At 39.1% G+C, this 18,512-nt stretch overlaps 1 protein-coding gene across 6 annotated transcripts in view; it reads left to right on the forward strand.

The window, feature by feature from the left end:
- Positions 1 to 18,512, forward strand: part of SRGAP1 (SLIT-ROBO Rho GTPase activating protein 1) — a 265,812-nt gene that overhangs the window by 137,505 nt on the left and 109,795 nt on the right. The window lies entirely within an intron of this gene.

The raw sequence follows: 18,512 nt of genomic DNA on the forward strand, positions 1-18,512 counted from the left end.
GGTTCTCCCCACCTCTCCTCAGCGTTGTCCTAGTGTTGTGTGGTGCCTATACCAATATCTATACTCTATTCCGTAAGTAAGCATTAGTTTCAGAAAGTGGGGGGAAGAAAACCCCACCTTGTAGTTTAATGACATATTTATGTTTCAAAGGGGCCCTTGAAAACAAAGATGTAGTGTTAAGCAGGCCAGCTGGAAAACCTCTTAGCTGTGTTTGATCTGTCCACGTTAGGTTCTATTTCTGACCCAGAAATGGAATTCAGCAAACTCCAGGTCCTCTTTTGCTCTGCAAAATAGGAAAAAAAAAAAAAATTCAATGTTTCAAACAAAGGAGGAACTTAAAAAATTTTTTTCGAAGAACCTATTAAAAAGAGAACAGGTAGAGGGGTGCCTGGGTGGCTCAGTCATTAAGCGTCTGCCTTTGGCTCAGGTCATGATCCCAGGGTCCTGGGATCCAGCCCCGCATCGGGCTCCCTGCTCAGCGGGAAACCTGCTTCTCCCTCTCCCACTCCCCCTGCTTGTGTTCCCTCTCTTGCTGTGTCTCTCTCTGTCAAATAAATAAGTAAAATCTTTTTAAAAAAAGAGAGAGAGAACAGGTAGAGAAAAGCCCCATTGTATCTTAAAAAATAGAAATTTGAAAAATAGTTTATGGAGCCATGAAAGTGATTTTCTCAGATGTCAGCCCTTTCAGCCAAAGCCTCATTTAGTTCACTGGGGCCTTTTGAGCATCTTCTATGAGCAGGAGATGGTATTAGGTCTTGGAAAAGCTACACAGAGGACAAAAACCAGTCCTCGTGCTCAAGAAGGTCACATTCTATCCAAATTTGGATGATGCTGTGTGCTGCTTCTAGTCGTGGGAAGGCTGCCATCCGTTCAGCCAGGGCGTCTCAGCCAACACCTCAGTCGAATTCATTTATTTATCTATTCAACAGAACATCTTCAAAATGCCTGAGGAAGCAGAATTAAGAGACACGTCCCTGCTTGCATGGAACTCATTATGGTAATTAACAGTTACCAGGCTAAGGGAAACACAACCCGCTGTGGGAGCTCAAAGCTGAAGATCTACTACCTTCCTGGGGGGTCAGGAAATTCTTCACAGAAGAGGGAGTACTTGGAGTGAGACCTGTAGGAGAAGGAAGTGGTCATCAAGCAGACAAAGACAAGTGTTCCAGGGAACGCAGTAATACGATGTGTTCAGGAAAGAGCTTGATGTCACTGGGCCAGGGTCACATGGGAGTAGAGTGATGGGATGTGAGGGTAGGAAGGACGGTTGTTACAGAAAGGGGCTTTGTATGTCTTGCTAAGATGTAAGGATGTGTATTTTGTAAATCAAAGTCTAGGGCTTGATAAAGTTGGTAGAAACCTGGGACTGAGAGTCAAAGAGATTTGGATTTGAATGCCAGCTCTTCTGCTTACTTGCTTTGCGATCCTGGGAAATGATTCAAGAGCTTCAAGAGAGTGCTGTCCACTCTTGAAGGGAGTGGGTAAGGCAGGATGGGGCAGAGGGGGAGAAGCTGAACTTCAGGGAGCTCTGGAGCTAGGATGGTCCTTTGGAGTTGTGTCATATCCAGACAAGGAGGCCTCGCCTTTGTTTTGCAGCCATTGGATTTGAGCTACCCTTGGGGAGGGGCTGAGTAATCTTAGGGTGAAGCAGCTCCTTTTGGTGGAGGGTGGTTCCCAAGGGTAAATCTCTAAGAGGGATCAGCTGTGAGTTTCAGCAGCCAGCAGCCAGTTTCCCAATTGTTGGGGGAATAAGTTCTTGGCTCTTGAAGAAAGAGTCTGGGGAATGTACAGTAAACACGCAAATGTGTGTGTACACACACACACACACACACACACACACACGCCTGCTTGTTTGCTCCGGAGAAGTTCTCTTCTTTCCAGATTTCCTGGGACTCAAAAGAATTATAATTCTTGGAATGCTGTTTATAGGGGACTCCTGGTTGCTTTGGCATTTAGTGGGGTGAACAGTCTTCTAACCATTGCCGACCAGCTGGAGAGTTAACAGTCATTACAATTACAGGTGTCAAATACTACCTTTCTCAAGCAAACCCAGCACACTACACACCCCACTTTTCCATATATTATTGCTGGAAAGACAAAGTACAAGAGGCAGAGGGCAAAAGGGAGAGATTTGAGCTTATTGAGAAGCCAGATCAGCCCACTAGGACACATTTGTCTTTTAAAAGAACAGGAAGCTAAATCCATATCTATCGAATCAGGAGAACTTTAGGTCCCTTTAGATTAAAAAGCAAGACTAGTCTTTTCTGCCTTTTTTTTTCTTTCCTTTTTTGATTACCAAACCTTTCTCTTCAGTCCAGCTCTTCTTCCATTATGATGGTTCCAGAAGTATATTTTCTATCAGAATGGAAAGAAATGATCAGAGCTAGTCTGAAGTGACCTTTAGAACTATTTTGGAGTCCTTAGCACAATGCTTGTCTTTCTTGGGAGAGGATTTTGAGATTTCCTCATTTTTTAAAAATATCCCCATGTCTGTATGGAGATCCAGATAGACGCTGGGTGCATGACAGGTTCAGCCTCTTACGTAGCTGTATTGTATTCAGTCTAGCCAGCAGTAGAAAATCCTTTTACCCAAACTGTTCTGTCAAATAAAGAGTCTGGAGCAGGTAATTCTAGGAATGTTTTTTTGTGCCCAAATGGACATAATAGTCAGGAAGACACTTATACCATGCATACATGTAGGGAATAGCTTTAAAACTTAAAATTTTTTTTAAGATTTTTTTTTATTTATTTGAGAGAGAGAGAATGAGAGAGAGAGAGTATGAAAGGGGGAGCCTGATGCGAGACTCGATCCTAGGACTCCAGGATCATGATCTGAGCTGAAGACAGTCGCTTAACCAACTGAGCCACCCAGGCGCCCTAAAACTTAAATTTTAATCACGTCAGAGCTAGTTAGAGTTTTCAGCAGGTATAAACGGTGAAAAGTGTTTTAAAAAACAATTCCCAATTATTCATATATTGATTATTTCAGATTTAGGCCTTTCGAACTGTAAATGAATCCTGTTGGTCAGAATAACATAGTGGTTCATCTTTTAGGCTCTGAAATCAGGTATTTTGGGTTATGAATCTTGGCTTTGTCACTATTAGTATCTGTGTGGACTTGGGAGTATTTGTAAACCTTTTAGGCCTTAGTTTCTGCATCTGTAAAGTAGACATTAACCTATTTCAGATAATTGTATGGAGGATTCCTGAGTCATCCGTGAAAAGCCACTTAGCCCAGTGTCTGGACTTAAGAAGTCCTAGGTAATTTTTAGCTATTATCTTTATTGTTGTCTGAATTCTAAACCCTTATTCTATACCATTATACTAAATGTTTCCTCAAGCCATTATACTAAATGTGTCCTCATTCTAAGGAGAATATATGGCACATCTGTGATGAACACATCCAGATCATTACACATTGTTGGTATATCACTTAGGAAGTTCCAAACCATATTTGTAAGCACACTCTGGGGAATGTCCTCCCGATGTCCTTGCTTGTAGCCAAATTAAAATTTTGGTTCTCACATTTCATCAGTGAGTGGGAAATCGGGGAATAACCCAGTGAATACCTGTGTTAGTCAACACCCTCCACCTCCACCCCGGGCCTCTGAAGTCCCCCACAGCTATTTCACATGGAGAGTCTTAACTTTGAGGAGGCTTCACTGATTTCTTCATTCATTCAACAGTAGGAGTTATTCAATTCCAGACCCTCTGTTTGATATGGACAGGGCAGGATTCTGCTTTTACTCTCTTAACTTCTGCTTGCCCTTTTTAGGAGAAGGTCGGGAATTGGAGCCTCCTTGTACACATGGGTTTGTTTCATTACAAGCCCTTGTTTCTTTCCCAAAGAACAAGAGGTGGCGAGGTGTTTCTTGCCCTGTTCTCCAGCCCTGCCTCCCAAAGTGATGAGATTTTGCTGCCTTCTTTCCATTACTCATGCTGAAAGAGAGTGTCCTGCATCTGGTTTGGTGCTGCAGCCAGAAAATGTGCAGATCATATGTTACACATAAAAATGTAATTAATGTCAGCAGTCATAATTGCAGGAAAGGACACAGCCAGCTTGCAGTAATCACTTTATTTAAGCACCTTATCACATGATCTTATTTCCCAATTTTAAGAATGTTAATAGAAGTGTGTAGTTTAGAGGGAACACAATAAAATGGTAGCAGTTGAATATGCTAAGTTATCTTTGTGTGTTTTAAATTATCTTCAAGTCTATCATTTCCCCATGGATTGTTTTCAGAGTATTCATGTTTTTGTCCTTCCTTGGTTTGCATAAATATGTGTACAAGTATAAGTTGATTTCTTCACCAATCATAATGACATCTGTACATTCCCTCTTACTGAATTTTAACTGTGCACCAAGCACTGTGCTCTGCATTTTTCACATATTTGTTCATGTGTGCTGCCGTGAACAGGTATTATAATTCACATTTCAGGGAGGAGGAAATAAAAGACTCAAAGATATAAATTGTAGAGCCAGGCTAGTGGGTATGTATTTTGTCTTTGTCCATACGTCTTAGTTCAGAGTTACTGTGGTGACTCTGTGGGTATTTTTCCATGGTAACTGGAGATGTTATTCAATGCATAGGTAAGACACTTCTTAGAATTGGGACACTATGGTCTTGGCCCTATTCATTTCTTATGAAAATCTGAAGAATGACAGTTTTGGGTGAGGCAGCAAAATCTGCCCATCATCCAGTTATAGGCAGGGATTCAAAGCAGCAGAGACTGGTCCCAGACCACCGAGAATTACTCCACTTTGGCATAAATGCTGTAGGTTATCAGACGCACAGGAATTAATGATACCTTGGGTATCATTGATTGTGTGGCCCAATCTGAAGGAAGGAGACATTACTAGTAAAATTTGGAAATTTGTAGTCATTTTCTATTTTGATCAACGCCAATCATATTCTACTTCAATACCCCAGTATGAAAAGAAAGAAAACAAAAACATTTCCTAGGGAAAAAATGTTGCATTGTCAATTAGACCGTTGAAAACATTCAGAGACTTTAATATAAGTCAATAAAAGATACCAGTCTACAACAGATCTCTAACACTCTAACCTTTTTTAAAGAAAAGTTCCATAAGTTTTAAAAAATCTGAAAACTACCAATCTGTATATGAAAGAGTCTCTTTTTGAATATAAAAATATATATTCATTGTAGAAATTTAGAAAACATTAAAAAATGGAAATAATTCTCCATATTAACACTACCTGTGGTTGTTATCTTGGGCTATATCTTTTCAAAAGTATTTGTATACTACACAAATATGTACAAACATATTTGTGTAGTATACAAACATACATATATTTTACAAAATTTGAGATTTTGTTGCAGATAGCTCGGGAACTTGCCCTTTTCATGAGCATTTCCCATGTCTGGAAATAAGCCTTTAAAACAGGATACTTCATGCCCACATAGTGTTTCACTGTCTGCATGGCCATGTTCTTTTCCCGTTGTTGGACACTTCAAGCTTTCACACATCTATAGTGTTTTTTCTTTTCTTTTTTATTTATTTATTCATTCATTCATTCATTCATTCATTCATTTGACAGAGAGCTATAACGAGAGAGGGAACACAAGCAGGGGGAGTGGGAGAGGGAGAAGCAGGCTTCCCGCGGAGCAGGGAGTCCGATGCGGGACTCGATCCCAGGACCCTGGGATTATGACCTGAGCCGAAGGCAGATACTTAACGACTGAGCCACCCAGGCGCCCCTATGGTGTTTTTTCTTATGCTATATTCCTTGAAGTAGAATTGTTAGGTTAAAGAGTGGTATTAGAATATCATGCTTTGGATGAATTTTTATCTTTTGCCTTTTTGGAGTAAAGATGGTCATAGCTGTGATTTACCAGTGAGTAATCCATTTCCTGAAAAATAAATTTCCTATTTTATTAGCAGAGAGCTACCACATGTAATTTCGGATGCTAGTGCAATAGTAATAAATAATATAACAAGAGGAACTTTTTTCAGAGCATTTCAGTGCGGTGTAGCAGAAGAATTAAATGGAATGCTGGTGGCATCAGGGGACAGTTTAATTATTGATGGGACCTGGATAAATAAGTGTGAATAGTTCAAGCAAACACTACTATCTGGTTCTCTCGAGTTTTATTGACTATGGCTAGCTCATTTTCTGGAAGTAAGTCAAAACTAAACTCTAATGTCTTACAGTGATGAAATTTTCTGAAATACTGGAGAAGATGTTTTTAATTTGTATTTGTAAGTCACTTACCAGTGTGGCTAGCACAGAGTACTTGAAAATTAACAGCTGTCAGTGCTGCTGTTCTTGCACTGATGTCGTTGCCTTTATTACGACAAAAGGACACGTGTGATTGACCTGGCTATAAATTTAGCAGGTGAGTTACTAGATAATAGCCTTCACCATCATCAGTTCAGAAGCTTTATTAAAGATTTTTAAAGAGGACACTAAACAGGTGATATATGTATGTCTCCTTGGAAAGTGATAGAATTGAAAACCTGACGTGAGCAAACTTGGACATTTTGTCATGCAGCGTGGTACGGTGGTCCTGACGCTCTCCTGTTAGTGGTTGAGCCCATAATTACATTGAGAACAGTTGTTGAAAAGCCCTTGAGACTTACTTGTGGTTTAAAAAAAAAAAAACAACTGGGGGCGCCTGGGTGGCTCAGTCGGTTAAGTGGCTGCCTTCGGCTCGGGTCATGATCCCCGGGTCCTGGGATCGAGCCCCGTGTCCGGCTCCCTGCTCAGTGGAGAGCCTGCTTCTCCCTCTCTCTCTGTCTGCCGCTCTGCCTACTTGTGCTTTCTCTTTCTGTGTCAAATAAATAAATAAAATCTTTAAAAAAAAAAAATAATAATAATAAATAAAAAAACCCTGGAAGTTGTATAGACCAAAATTATTTTAAATGAATATTTCTAAGTTACCTTTTTTCCTTCTGTTTGCTTATCTATGATTTCTGATATTTGTACAATGAACATATTTTATAAGATGCACAAGAAAAGAATTATTTATTGTAAACTAAAACCCTTAAAGAAACTTGGCCCAGAGTATACGAGTCAGTGTTTGCTGTAAAAAAAAAAAAAAAAAAAAAGTGGGTTACTATAAACAGTAACTAATTCCGCTCCAAATGCTGTTTGTTAATGAAGAGTTGGCCTGTTCTCCAGGTACACTTGAAAACTGTGCTTTGAACATACAGAATTCAGATGATTAAAATGAAGAGACATGGTATCAGGGAGCTTCTGAGCAAGATGGCAGGTTGCACATGGACCCCCAACTGTCTTACCTCCCAAATCACCTTTGAAATGACTTATCAAATATATAAATAGGAAGAATTGGAACAATCCTTTTAACTTCAAGCAGATCTCATTACTCCTTTCCTCACTCTCTTGGCTCCCACCTTACTCTGAGTGAGAGTCTGCACCCCCACCTCCCTTCTCTCACTATATTTTTCTCTAAAGCACTTATCTCTTTTTGACATATTGTATATTTACTTAATATTTATTCACTTCATTTCCCCTCAATTTAAGTGTAAGTTCCTGAGGGAAGTATCCTTGTATCATTCACTGAAACACTGACTAGCACATAGTAGGTGCTCAGTTAATGTTTATTGAATGAATAAATAATGAATATTTACATTATACTAGAAACCAGAGGTGAGTGTCACCTACATAACAGAAATTTCAAGGCATTTCAACAAGATCCAGTATCAACGACTAGATTTAAGCAACACTATTATATGCAGTCTACTTCCCAAGAAGGAGAAATCAGAGGAAAATCACATGGGAAGTTTGTGGCAGAGTGGAAAAACTAAAGTACAAGCTTTCTGGTCAGAGGACTCAAAAGGGGTGTCCCAAGGAACCAGAAAGTACCAGGGAGATTACAGAGATGGTGAAGATTAAAAAAACAATCCCATGAAGTCTTTTTTTTTTTTTTAAGATTTTATTTTTTAGCAATCTCTACACCCAGTGTGAGGCTCTAACTACAACCCCAAGATCAAGAGTCACACACTCCACCAACTGAGCCAGCTAGGCATTCCCCATAAAGTTCTTTATGAACTCCTCAGCTTACCCCTGAGCTGGATATGCTTAGGTCTGATTTTAAGCAGTATACCTAACGTAGATTTTGAGAGCTGAGCCAAGGGATAGACCACTGCCTGGATTCCAGAATGAACACTGGATGGTACATGTACAGGACAGATCCAAATAGTGTTACAAAGATGTTGAAAACAGAACCTACATTGAAACTACAACCTATGGAAGGCTGGTCAGAATTTGCATCCTGAATCCAACCAGGTTGATTTCTTGATAAAACAAAAATATCAACATTTTCCATATGGTTTAAATAAGACTCCAAATCTCATAACATAGTATTCAGAATATCCGGAATACAATCCAAAATTACTCAGCATGTAAAGAACCAGGAATTATTTCAGTTCACATGGGAAAAGATAATCAACAGATGATCCTGAATTGATGCAAATATTGGAATTATCTACCAAAGACTTTTGAAGCAGTTACAATAAAAATGTCCCAAGAAGTAAGGACAAACATTCTTGAAGTGAAGGGAAAGACAGAAAGTAACCAAAATTTTTAAAACTCACTAAATGGGTTCAATAGCAGAACGGAGGTAACAGAGGGAAGAGTCAGATTAATTTCTGTTAATCTTGAAGACAGATTCATAGAAGTCCAATCTGAACAACAGGGAAAAATTTTGAAAAAATGAACAGTGCTTCATAGACCTTTGGGACAATACCAAAAGTCTGACATTTGTATCAGCAGACTGCAGAGTCCCTGAAGGAGAGGAAAAAAGAGTTTATGCAGAAAAAATATTTGAAAAAATAATTGCAAGAAAACTTTCCAAATATGGCAAAGAAACCTACACATTTAAGAAGCTCAGCAAAATGCAAGCTTTTCATCAAAAGAATTAATCTTTAAAAGTCAATACCCAGATACATCATAATCAAACTGAAAACTAAAGAAAAAAAATATTGGAAGCAGCCAGAGAAAAAATGAGACCTTACTTATGGGAGAGCAAGAATTGGATGACCAGATTTCCCTACGCACTAAATGCCAATAGCACCTTACCATTTGTGACAACCAAAAATGTTTTCAGATAATACCAGATGTCCCTGGGCAGGAGGAGTTGGCCCAAGTTGAGAACAATTGATTCTTACTGAGTCCTCCATTCTCCCAAGCATATTTTTTTTTTTTTAAAGAAATGTTCCAATTTGATTTTTCAATTACAGGGTTTACAACTCTAGATTAAATTAATAAACATGGAGTAGGTCAAAAGGTACCCAGCCTCTTACCTCCCATAAAGGGGTAAAAAATAGCATTCAGGGCGCCTGGGTGGCTCAGTTGGTAAGCGACTGCCTTCGGCTCAGGTCATGATCCCGGAGTCCTGGGATCGAGTCCCACATCAGGCTCCCCCTTCTCTGTGGGGAGCTTGCTTCTCCCTCTGCCTCTGCCTGCCACTCCCCCTGCTTGTACTCACTCTCTCTATGTCAAATAAATAAATAAAATCTTAAAAAAATAGCATTCAGAAATACCATTCAGTTACTTATAAAAGATCAGCACTTAATAAAATTCATTTTCAAGGAGCCCTATGGCTCTGAATTCTTACCATTCTCCTTATCCTAGAAGGAAATTGCAGCCTTAAGTAAAGAACCGATGAGGAGAGAACATTCCTACCATATGTCGAGGTGTCTGCAGTTGAGATCAACAAATTCTAAAGCAACCTGAAAACAGTATTCTGGTTGCTAGCCAAGGCTTCTTACCATTTGAAGACTATGTTTAATTTCACATTGTAGGATTCTAGAAGATTTCTAGCAGCTGTAGGAAATGCCATATTGGGGGATATTGCACATAGAGTAAATATTTGAATTAAGAAACACTGGCGATACCTTGAATTATAACAACCCAAAAATATGCATTACAAACAGAACTGATTATGTCTGTCAGATTGATTTCAAAGGGAAAAAAAAAATTTATTAGAGAAGCAGTTAAATAGAGACAAGCAAAAATTTTGCCAACTAAATACATTGTCAGATGAACCTAGAAAGTTATGAAAATAAAAAATTTTGATGTTGAATATGTGAACTATATAGATTGGGGAAAACCAGTAATGTTCAATAATTGATAGTTAATAAATACATGCACCATTTTACTTTTTAAACTTTGATAGATTTAAGTGACCACAGACTCATAATTGGCTTAGTGCACTGGCTTGAATAAACATGCCCATAAAAATTTCATCTCTTTAGCTCTTAAGATGGATATTGCAGGGGTCTACTAAAATAATATTTTATTATTTGGCAAGGTCTTATAATTCCACTGAACAGTTATGACAAATCCATTGTAACTTCTACTTTTCTTTCTCTTTTCATTTTTTCTGAAACTTTAGGGAAATCAACTTTCTTTTTCAAAACAAAATAGACATTCTGTTTTACTATGCATTCAACAAACATGTATTATCATTGTGCAACAGGCACAATGGTGGGTTCTGAGGTTACAAAAGTAAGACACAAATCCTCAGTACACCAGGAGAGCTCATAATCTAATAAGGATAGGACGTATAGAGATAAAAATTACATTATAAATCAGTAACTGCTCTTACAGAGAAAGGACCTAAGACCACAAGAGCACAGAGGGGATTATAAGGCATACTGCCTAGGAAAATGGAGAAAGATTTCACAGAGTGGCATTTGATCATCATCTTAAACTTACGTTTTACAGAGGAATTAGGACAAGTGCATTCTTTTATACAGAGAGAACAGCAAAGAACAAGGTCCTGGGGTTCTGATCAAGCCTAGCACATATCTAGGAAATGGTGGTAGGGGAAGATGATGGTAGGTAGGGCTCTTGGTGGCCCCATCTGCCTAACTCTTAACAGTAGTGAGTTGTAAAGATATATTAGGCCACCTCCTTTTTGCCTTAACCTAAACCTCACATCAATTACACAGCTGGCTGGGATTAGGAACGTAGCCTATAGGTTGGAGAAGCATACACAGTGGGTTAACAGCTGTCTGAGATTTAGAAAGGCATATTTGGTGGGGGTGCAAGGGGCTGGAGTACAAGAATTTTCTTAGCTTGAGGAATTGGTAGGTTGTCATCTAAGCAACCAAGGAAACCAAGAGAGACTTCTACTCAGGGATACGACATAATCAGCTTTGTTTGTTGAAAGCATTGTGAAGAGTAAATTGGAATGAGAAGAAGCTGGTCTTGGGGAAAGCTATTGCATTATTAATCTGGCTGGTCATTTTTGCTGTGTCATGAATTATGGCTAGAGAGTAGTTCAATGCTTATAATGATATTGTCTTCAAAAAGTGTGCATCTGCATAGATTGAGAATTATTTGAATGCTTCGTTATTGTTGCTGTTGTTTTATAAATGGTCTGTCCTAGTCAGATTTTCTTAAGGCTTTTACTCTTTTATCTGATGGCTCTTTACCCTATTGGAAAAGAAAAAGAATCTAATAGTGATTCCAAGATTCCTGGGCTTATAATAACCACACAGACATGGGTTTGGACTGCTTCCACAAAACAGGGCAATTGCAAATGACTGTAAGTCACAGGGGTGGGGGGTGTTGTTTCCTAATAATCCTTTCAAGATTTTAGCCTCCACCCCTTGAAGTATAAAGTGTCTTTCATACCACTAGCTGCAAGACAGTAATAATCTCGGGGGCAAGGAGAATGCTATCTGATTTCTTTAAACTGTGTCACGTAAGGAACAAAGACACTGGGAATGTTGAGTAGAAAGAAAGTACTTAAGCCTTAGCTAGGACAGAGTAGCTGTCTTCACGTATTTGAAGACCTGTCATATAGAAGATAGCTTACAATTAACTAGCTCTGTAAGTCTACAGGAGTTAAGACCAATGATAGAATAAGAGGGGAGACAAGTTCCTGAAACTAAGGAAGACAGTCTAACAGTTACCGCAGTCTGATGTCAGCAAGGGGGAGCTCAATGGAGTTTGTTTTGTTGTAGCTTTGGAATGGACTTTACCTCCTTGCTATAGTACCTCAAACAAAATTTAAGTATTCTAGAAAGTAAATCTTGAATTATGTTGAAGTGACCATCTGAGACATACCGAGTTGAAAGTCAGTATGAATACACTTGTGTCAGCATTTAGAAAAATGGAGGGTGACTTCATGAGATGAAACAAGGATATGACACTGAGCTGATAATAGCATCATTATGACAGAACTTACATTTATGGAGTTCTTCGTATGTGCCAGATACTCTGTTGGGCACAAACAGTGGCTATCTCATTTAATCCTTTTAAGAATCCTAGGAAGTATACAATTGACTCTTGAACAACATGAGGGTTAGGGGTGCCAACCCCCTTCATAGTTGAAAATCTGCATATAACTTTTGAATCTCCTAAAACTTAACTACTAATAACCTACTGTTGACTGGAAGCCTTACCGATAACAAAAACAGCCAATTAACACATATTTTGTATGTTATATGTATTATTTACTGTATTCTTACAATAAAATGAGCTCGAGAAAAGAAAATGTTATTAAGAAAGTCATAAAGGAGAGAAAATACACTTACAGTACTGTACTGTTTTTATTGAAAAAACCCCGCGTGTAAGTGGACCCATGTAGTTCAAACTTACATTGTTCAGGGGTCAACTGGATATTTTAATATTCTCTATTTTACAGATGAGAAAACAGCTCAGAGAAGTAAAAGCTATTTAAATAGTCTGACCCTAGACCATATTGAAGGTTTCGGGTTTTTTTTCATCTTTCAGGTAGGCTGTCATCCCATGTACATTTGCCCACTAGCCACAAATATTTTCTAAATTTCTCTGGTTGTATTCAAGGAGCCAAGTGTTTGATGAAAAGACACTTACCTGTGGGAATTTGTTTCTTCTTCCATCCTTTACTTAAATACATGGTTAGTTCTATAGACCACTTGTAGTTCTGAGATGGTACTATTAGTTTTAAGCTAAATACAGATCTGTAAAGGAAGATTCTGATTTAGGTTAAATTCTTTTTTTTTTTTTTTAAGATTTTATTTATTTGAGAGAGAGAGCACGAGCGGGGAGGGGGGTGGGGCAGAGAGAGAGGGAGCCCCAATGTAGGGCTCCATCTCAGGACCCTGAGGCCACGGCCCGAAAGGCAGATGCCTAACCAACTGAGCCACTCAGGTGCCCCTAGGTTAAATTCTTGAAGATTGATTAGTTTATTAAATTTTGAGTTTGGTTCAAGATTTGGTAGAATGAGTGAGTACATGAATCAATGAACTTTTATTAGTATCTCAAAGAATCTCTGCCTTTTGCTTACTAATTCAATGGATGACTTATAAATGAACAAATCTACTTAATTGATGTATTTCTGTAAACAGTCCCTGGATTTTTCTTACCGCAGTGCTGTTAAGATGGAGATCTTACACAGTGTGGTTCCGTACACAATGTGGTCTAGTTTGCTTCACCACAGACTCTACTCCTAACCCCAGCCAGTGGTGCCATCGATAGAAGCTTTTGGTCACACTGAGAAGCAGTGTGGCTTAGGATCCCTGCCCATGACATCTGCCACAGGAGAGAAAGACAGTTGGCTTTGGTAATAAATTTGTAGACTCAGGTTCATATACTATAGAAAATAAATTATTATATCCTTTCCATGCTAATAAATGTATTCTTACTATGCTAATACAAAGAAATGTTAATAAAGTTGAGTTGATAAATTTTTGTAAAGCGCATACATATTGAAAAAATGTTCTGGAAATACACATTTTTTCTATTTTTAGTTAATTATATTACAGTCTGAACCAGAATTTCATCACACATTCTCTTTTTATTTTTATTTTTATTTATTTATTTATTTTTTAAAGATTTTATTTATTTATTTGACAGAGAGAGAGCACAAGTAGGCAGAGTGACAGGCAGATGGAGAGGGAGAAACAGGCTCTCCGCTGAGCAGGGAGCCGGATGTGGGGCTCGATCCCAAGACCCCAGGATCATGACCTGAGCCGAAAGCAGCCGCTTAACGGACTGAGCCACCCAGGCGCCCCTCACACATTCTCTTTTTAATGGGGTGGGTTTGTTTATATCAGCTACTGAGAATTTATGCCTAAGTGATTATTCATTTAGTGACACTAAAAAGGTATTTCGAATTTATCACCATTTTGAGTAGAAAAATAACCCTAGCATGAAAAATTGTGTTTCTTGGAGAGTTGAGGGAATGCAAGCTGAAGATGAAAACAGTTGTCTCATCTCCTTTATTCCCTGTGGGATTTTAAATGTGCATCTTGAGTTACTTCATCGGTCTGTTCTGGTGCTGTGTGTACCTGGGAGGTTATGAGTGACGTTGGTATATAAGTGCCTTGCACCTCTCAGATTGCTGGCTTTCAGGCTCAACTTTCACAAGCAGCAGCAGGCCTTTTTCACCTGGGTGCCAAATGCCACATTTGCCTAGCAATTTATTAGTAAATAGTCTAGGAGATGTTCCAGGTACATCCTTGAAGATTAAGTTTTGTCTTGTTTCAAAACGAAGTTCTGTCTCCCATGCATCTATGATTCTGATTTTCCCACATTTTCTCATGGCATGGAGTTTTGTCTAAGAGAATATTGATTGGTTTTCTCCTCAGAAATGAAGTAGATTGTGAGGCTAATTCCACGCACTGATACTTAGTTGTGCGTTGTAATAAACACAAAACCATGTCCCTTGACGGATAGAAGGGAAATGTATAGAAACACTATTAAGTGTTATCCAGAAGCTTGGTTCCGGCTATTAAGACCATCCGAACTTTCTCCATTAGGCATTTTGGAGGATGCTGTTGCTTCTGTCTTCCGAGTTTACGTGATTTAAAAGAATCTATTATTATAAAGACACATGAACAGGAGCCTTGGAAACTTAAAAGCACACACACTGTGGAAGGATGGACTGACCCTTTTAACCAAAATTTACATCCAAAACTCACTGAGCGTGAGACACTAAAGTCATTTAAAATCTTCTCATTAAATATTTAATCTGGTTTTCCTCTTTCTCTCTTATTCTCACTCTGACTCAGCATAAGGTCAGCATTCTGGTCATCACAATGGATTTACTTTAAAAATACCTCTGTGAGAAGCCAGAAGCCCTCTGAATTGGTCATTTAATCCAACCACATAGATCCCTTGATTGATTGCTCAGTGTACTCACATGTGGTTGTATTAATTATGCTCTTTCTTCTGCCTTTCTCTCTCTTATTTCTGGGAGTTTCCAGGGAGCAAGTCTGCAGGCCTCCAGAATTAAAGATCCTGGCCAGGGCCCACACAGTGTAGTGCTTATTACGGTGCTGTGTATAGAAAGTTGTTGGAGCATGTCTGGCTCTTCCGTGAGACTTTAAACTGTGGAGGGCAGACACCATGCTTTATTTACTCAGGTCTGGGTCCATTCATTCAACAAATGTGTATCTAGAATCTATAGTATGCCAGCTACCCAAGCAGGCCCGGGACATAGTGCCTGCTCTCAAAGAAACTCTCTGTTTATGAGGAGAGAAAGAAATGTGGTAAGTGTAATATTAGTGGGTAGCATCAGCTTCACACTCACTGTATGCCACGTTTTGTGTTAAGTATCAATAAGGACCATCCCAATAAAACTCTGACATAGAAACTACTGGTGTCTCCATTTTGCCATTGAAAAAAACTGAGGTCTCACAAAATTATTTAACTTAGGCACAGACTATAACAGGTTTGATAATAGGCAGTTCGATTTTAGAGTATGAACTCTTAACCACTAAATTATACAGCCTAAGAGTGGTGAAAAATGAATATATTATAAAATCACAGAGAAGGGGGCGCCTGGGTGGCTCAGTCTGTTAAGCATCTGCCTTCAGCTCAGGTCATGATCTCGGGGTCCTGGGATTGAGTTCTACATCGGGCTCCCTGCTCAGCAGGAAGTCTTCTTCTCCCTCCCCACCCCCGCTCATGCTTGCGCTCTCTCTCTTTGAAATAAATAAATAAAATCATTTTTTAAAAATCACAGAGAAGGGAAGATGTCCTTTCTTTCTTTGGGAGTCAAGGTGACATTAAAAGAAGGTTTTCAGAGTAGCAGATAGGATTGTAGCAGGTAAGAAAAGGGAGGAGAGTCCTGACAGAGGGGGCCAGCCTGGGGAAAATACAGAGATGTAAAAGCAGGACAGGTGAGGTGGCATTTTATGACCAGGCTGAAAGATAATCGTTTGAGATTTGTGGAAGGTGAAGTAGGCTAGGTAGGCAGGGGAGGTTATGGGTGATTTAAGAATTTTGAACTCTATCCTGAAAAAAATAGAGCAAGCCTTTGGAGGACTTTAATCAGAGAAAGGACATAATTAGATCTTTTTTTTTTTTTTTTAATTCTATTCTAATGGCATGCAGAAGAATGGATCAGCCAGAATAGATAGGATTGATGACTCCTTCTTTAGGGAGAAGTGAATCGTGGATGAACCCGATTCTGACTTGAATGACACTGTTGTTCTGGAAGCAATAAAAATTCATTAGAACTCTTTTAGAAAATGATCTTCTGATATGTATCAGGGGTCTTAGCAATGTCAATACTTCCATCCTACTAATCTCATGTCTGGGAATTGAGCTTAAGGATACAACATAAAATGCAAGATACGCCCTCAGACCAGCATTTATGATAATAGTTCACAGTGCTTAAGGCAGTTTGGTAAAATTGAATGAATAAGTAAATAAATGATGAATGGTTAATGGAAAATAGTAATGGAAATTTCGGTAACCATAATAGAAGAATGGTTAATATACATTCACTGGGTAGTTACTATGAATCCAGTAACAATGGTTCTGAAAATTACGTAAGTAGATGGGGAAATGTATTGTAACTGAAAAAAAAAGCAGAGTAGAAAAAGATACTCCATGGGGCGCCTGGGTGGCTCAGTTGTTAAGCGTCTGCCTTCGGCTCAGGTCATGATCCCAGGGTCCTGGGATCGAGCCCCGCATTGGGCTCCCTGCTCAGCGGGAAGCCTGCTTCTCCCTCTACCTCTGCCACTCCCCCTGCTTGTGTTCTCTCTCTCGCTGTGTCTCTCTCTATCAAATAAATAAATAAAATCTTAAAAAAAAGAAAAAGATACTCCATTATTATAGAATGATTATAATGCAGACCTATGTTTAGATGAAAAACTTGAAGGAAATACATCAAACTGTAATAGTAGTGGGTGTGTCCCTCTGTTCTCTATTTTCCAGTGTTCTTCAGTGTACTTAATTTATTTTTATAATGCAAAAAGGTATAACACTTTGGGACTGTTAAATTTAAACTTATGTCTGAGGTGTCTGAAACATCAAAGTGACAATAAATAATATACAATTAGAAATAGGCTTGGTATTCAAGTCTCGGTTTACACATTGGAGACAATACATGACAACTGAATTGAAGCTCTAACCATTTTCCTTCTCCTTGGGTCAGAATCTCAGAGTCTTATTGTAATGTATTAGAAGTTTTACCATCACTGGAACTTATATAGACTCACATTAATGGGGGCAGAAACCCAATTCTTCCCGTTTCCAACTCCATACCTGAAGCAGTTGAGGGGGGGGGCTCTCCTGCCCTTTGCAAAAGTAGTTTTAATCTACCAATCTCCAATAACATAGAAAATACCTGATTTCAAGCATATATCATTTCATAGTTATTCTTTTCTCTTGTAAGGGGACATTGATTGCTTTTCTTAATACCGAGGTATCATTTTTCTTACTTAGCAGTTCTTGCTCAAGGATCAAGGGTCTGCTTCACTGTTTTCAAATTTTTAATGAAATAGAATGCAGAGGCATATTTCACCTACTGAATTTTGATGGACTTTGATAATCCAGATATTTTCTTTTTTTTAAAGATTTTATTTATTTATTTGACAGAGAGAGAGACAGCTAGAGAGGGAACACAAGCAGGGGGAGTGGGAGAAGGAGAAGCAGGCTTCCTGCTGAGCAGGGAGCCCGATGTGGGGCTGGATCCCAGGACCCTGGGACCATGACCTGAGCCAAAGGCAGACGCTTAACGACTGAGCCACCCAGGTGCCCCAGATAATCCAGATATTTTCTAACTGGAGGGTTTCCGTTCATTAGTCTAATATTGCCAGCACTCCCTGTGTGCCCCAGTAGGCATGTTTTGGTTTAAGATCATTTCTTTTGGGGTCTAGAGTAGCATTTTGAAGAAGGGATTGTTTTTCACCATTTGTGTAGTAATTTGGAGACATGTGTAAAGTTGAGGTGGGGCTCACATGAGGTGATCCTTTCACTGTTTCCATGCTCTCAGCACAGGCACCATGCCCCAGCACTTGGACGAGGACTTGATGTCGTGTCCAGCCCGTGTGTATTTGTGAATTCACGTTTCAGGATTAGTCACGTGAACTAGTGCTTTGGAGCACAGTCCAGTTCTGTAACAACCTTTGCAGACTAAAGAAGTTGTGCTGGGAAGATAGTAGTTAGTTTTGAAGTTATTTCCTAGACCATGGAGGATTTGGACTGTGATTTAAAGCAAACAGGCAGCGACTTTGGTTGTGTGTCATGAGGCTAGGCAGGGGTTTACCAACCTGAAAGGAACTCCCCACCAACTTT

Source organism: Halichoerus grypus, chromosome 6 (assembly GCF_964656455.1).
Source record: "Halichoerus grypus chromosome 6, mHalGry1.hap1.1, whole genome shotgun sequence".
Classification (NCBI taxonomy): Eukaryota; Metazoa; Chordata; class Mammalia; order Carnivora; family Phocidae; genus Halichoerus; species Halichoerus grypus.